At 37.2% G+C, this 4,527-nt stretch overlaps 1 pseudogene; it reads right to left on the reverse strand.

Moving 5' to 3' along the window:
- Positions 1 to 1,902: 1,902 nt before the first annotated feature.
- LOC123042774 (probable indole-3-pyruvate monooxygenase YUCCA10) lies at positions 1,903 to 3,142 on the reverse strand (annotated as a pseudogene).
- Positions 3,143 to 4,527: the final 1,385 nt, after the last annotated feature.

A 4,527-nucleotide genomic window follows, 5' to 3' on the forward strand; every position in this document is an offset into this window, starting at 1 on the left:
ATGTGCTATTTTTTAAAAGGGAAAACAGAATACAGAGGTACACTCTGCCAATCCACGAGCGTGTTAAGATCATATTTCAGTTACTGGTTATAGTTGCTTTTAGCTAATTCAAGTTTGGCATCAGCAATCTTTGCCATCCGAGTATATTTTGTCTTGGAAGTCAGTAAATTCCAATGAGTCATCGGTTGATACAAGTGATAGACAAAACTGGGAGAAGCTCATCCACTATATATGCTTTATTCCGTCAGTTCACATTGTAAAAAAGGGTACTTAGGATTTCTTATTGTCTTGATTCAAATGATGTTCTATATATCCCATTGAGACTTCTATAAATCCAATGTCGGTGTTTCTCCAAAAAGAAAACAAATGATTGCTTGTTATGCCTTCAAATATAATGAACATTCAGTATATATGCAAGTAGCCACCTTCTTCGTCATGTAAGTGCCTTATTTTTGAAATATATAATTGCGCATTTAAGTCAGATCTATATTATCTAGGTAGATGACTAGGATCTCTCTAGAAGTGCCAACTAGAAAACAAACCGACATTATGAGAGAAAAGGTCTACTTATTAGTTTCAACTATAAAAAATATGACTAATAAGGCAGATTCCTTCAAATATTCCAAATACTCTGTTGATGATTTTTTTATTAATCCAACAGTCCCAACATCAATCACTATGGATCAGTAGGTTTCTAACTTGAGGGTCATTGTGATCCATTTTTGGTTTTGGTCCTTGTGATGCCATGCCTCGATAGGTCTCCAAATATGAAATTCGCTGCAGTCACAAAGAGGTTATTCACTAGATTTAGTGAAAGATGGTGAGCAAGTGTCATCCCAACTGAATAAATTCTGTAGTCATTACATGAATCTGCAACCAAAAGACATGTCACACCTCTTCTGAAGCATGCATGATAAAACAAAATTTCATAGAATTTCTTCTTTCAAAAGTTAACTGTTTGTCATGTAGTTCCTCTAGTCGTTTGTTTGTTTGTGCGTCATATCAAACAGTCCATCTCTTATATATGTGAAAACTTTCTATTAGTAATAATACTAAAAAAATGGATCTCTTCCAGTGGTAACTATACTAAAAAATTGCGTTCATGTACCCAGTGAAAATATTTAGTGCAAGTAGTACATATCAGCCTTCGTATAACAATCGAAGTATTGGCACCATGGTCGCAAGGTAATAAGCAATTTATATTTAAGGCTATGCGGATGGATACCTTGGATCTCAGCCGATGGAAAACTTACTGCATACTGCAAACTCTGCGCTTCGGGCACAAAAAACTGTGTCCACAACAGTTAAGGATACATGTATCACGTAACCACAAATACACGTTCTAAATAGTAGTTTTCCGTCATATGGTGTTCTAAGTTTTAGTTTTAAGTTTCAAAATATGTTCACAAATATTTTTAATGATTTATAGTAGGTCAGCTACCCCCATGCAGATGCACGGGATGATAACTAGTGCCATACTAAGACTAAATAGCACCACAGTACCGGCCATGGATGGATGTAGTGAACTATGCATTTATTTTATGCTGATGTGATTACTACCTCCTACAGTTGTATGTTGATGGGGTAAACACGCCACAAGAGATTTTGGTATAGATAATAGAGTATTGAGCGCATGCCTTTTACACATGTAATTTCAAGTAAATAAAATATAATACACAGTTGTAGGTTCAACCAAAATTAGAAATCTCTCCGCGTAATAATAGTACAAAGCCCTTGATTATAGTATAATAGTACATCTCTCTTCGGGGCACATATGAATCTTAAAATAAACATAAATTTACTTGTCTAAAAGCTAGATAGAAAGGTGACACAATGGATATATTTCTCAAAGAATCAACCTTCTAGCATGCTTGCCATGGTAAACTACATGTAAAAGATGATTTAACTTAACATAGAGTCCATCACAGATTTGATGTCATTAGCGATATTCTTGGCATCTGTTGCAATACCAGCTAATCCTCTCCTCGCCAACCCAGCACAGTAGAGCCCATTTTCACCTTTCCAATGATTCGGATATTTTTGGATGGGCAGTCCGTTGCCATTTAACATGCTCTCACCATCCTGGATTAAAAACACATAGACCTTGTTAGCAGATTTAATAATGGTTACACCAAGAAAACAAACTCAGACATGTTCAAACACAAGCTATATTACCTTGAGCCACATATTTGCCGTGCTTTTGTATCCAGTTGCAAACACAATTGCATCAAATGACATTCTTTTACTGCATTGAAATTTAACTATGTTGCCCTTGATCTTACTAATGCTCCCTTGAACCTTTAGGAGATAAAAATACATTGATAACTTGGCATATCAAATCAACATATGTTATAAATTTATGTCATGTCAATGACATACTTACTTTGATGATGCCTTTTTTGATCAATCCAACAGTCCCAACATCAATTACTGCAGATCGGCCTGTTTCTGATTTGAGGGTCATTGGACCCATTTTTGGCCTTGTGATGCCATGCTGTGACAGGTATCCAAATATTAAATACGCTGCCATCACAAGGAGTTTATCCACTAGATTCAATGGAAGACGGTGAGCAAGTGTCATCCCCAAACGAATTAATTCCTTTGTCATTACATGAATCTGCAACAACAAAACACGTCACACCTCTTTTGAAGTATGCATGATAAATAAATTTTCATAGAATTTCTTCTTTCAAGAAATGAATTTTTGTCATGTGGTTCCTCTAGTCTTTCAGTTGTTTGTGTGTGATATAAAATAGTCCATCTCTTTTTCTATGTGAAATACTTCCTATTAGTAAAACACTGAAAATTGCATCTCTTCTATTAATAACTATACTAAGAATTTGCGTTCATGCACCCAGTGAAAATATATAGTGCACGTACGTACCGGGCTTCGTATAACAATCGATGTGTTGGCACCATGGGTCGCAAGTTCATAAGCAATTTCCATCCCGGAGTTGCCAGATCCAATGACCAATACATTCTTGCCAGAGTAGCTCTTGCCTGACTTGTAGCTTGAGGAGTGGATAACATCACCTGGAAAGTTTCCCAGTCCAGGGAACATTGGAATATTCTCTGCACTATTCTCACCACTTGCCACAACAAGAAACTTCGCCATGAACTTGACTGTGGTGCACTTTGACATGTCCTTTGCCACAATGGACCAACATTTTTCATCATTGTCATATGTGGATGACTCCACGCTGGTGAGATACTTTGTTTGAATGTTGAAACGCTCAACATAGTGATCCAAGTACTTCACAAACAAGGTTTTTGGTATGTATGTTGGTGCATCTACAGGGTATGACATGTGTGGCAACTCACAGAACTCCTTTGCGAGATGCAGCTTTAGACGATCATACGCGCGGTTGCGCCAGAGTGACGCGCTACAGCTCTCGCGCTCGACGATGGCATAAGGAATTGAGAATTGGCTAAGGCATGCTGCCGTTGCGAGGCCTGCTGGCCCAGCACCAACAATCAACACTGTAACACCCTCCATTTCAAAGAGAAGACTTGACAAAGTTGTTGGATAAGTTCGGTGGTAGTCCAATGTTTGTGTGTTTGCTCGATGAACTTCGGAGGACATGCTCGTGTATGGGGGCAGATATATACTGGCATCCTTCATGGGCCAATCAGTTTTATGGATTGAGGGATGAAAAAGGTAAATATTTATTGAGGCCTAATCCTAGTGTGTAGGAGTATTTCCATCTAAAAATGGAGCCGTTGTTGGTTGTGAAAGCGTGTACTGATACAAAATAGGTAGGAAACACACCGTTGATTGATTGTTGGTATTGGAAACTTATCGACCATCTTTGTTATGTGTAGATTAAAGATTTTTCATGTTTGTTTCCTTTCGCATCGTCACCAATGACAATTACTACTCTAATAATATTCAAGTGTTTCTTCCTCTTTGTATATGATATAGGATATGATAAGGATAAGTCTGATTTCCAAACACACATTTATAGGCAAAGTCCTATTTCATTTTCTCTAGTTAATATAATGTGGATGACAAAAGGAAACAATCATCTCAGAAGGATTTGTTACCAACCATGTTAACCGGTTTTGTCGGCTAGTTTTGCCTCCGGTTCAGTTGTAAGACAGTCAGTTTTGGTTTTGCCTCCGGTTGAGTTGACGACCATTGCCATACCTTTGGTGTCAACACAACGAGCCGTTCGATGTTGTGAACAAAAAAAGTGGAACTTTTGTTCAAATATTTGAAACCAGTTTTTTAAATATAAATTTGTTTCTATACTGAACACTCGTTTAATGTGAGGCCATATTTCGACTTTGGTATATTCATATTGTCCTATGCCTGAACATAATTGAACGCTCATTGTATTTTTAACTCTACACACCAGAGTGTGGATATATTTTGTTAAAAAGATTATAAACAAATTTACTGAAAATCAAAATTGTCAATCTTGTCTGGATGCGGTTTTGCAAACATGTCTGGTTCCAAACTGACTGCCACAGATTAATCACAATTGTACGCAACTTCCATGCAAAACTGAACTGGAGAAGTGGATC

This window comes from Triticum aestivum, chromosome 2B (genome assembly GCF_018294505.1).
Source record: "Triticum aestivum cultivar Chinese Spring chromosome 2B, IWGSC CS RefSeq v2.1, whole genome shotgun sequence".
Classification (NCBI taxonomy): domain Eukaryota; kingdom Viridiplantae; phylum Streptophyta; class Magnoliopsida; order Poales; family Poaceae; genus Triticum; species Triticum aestivum.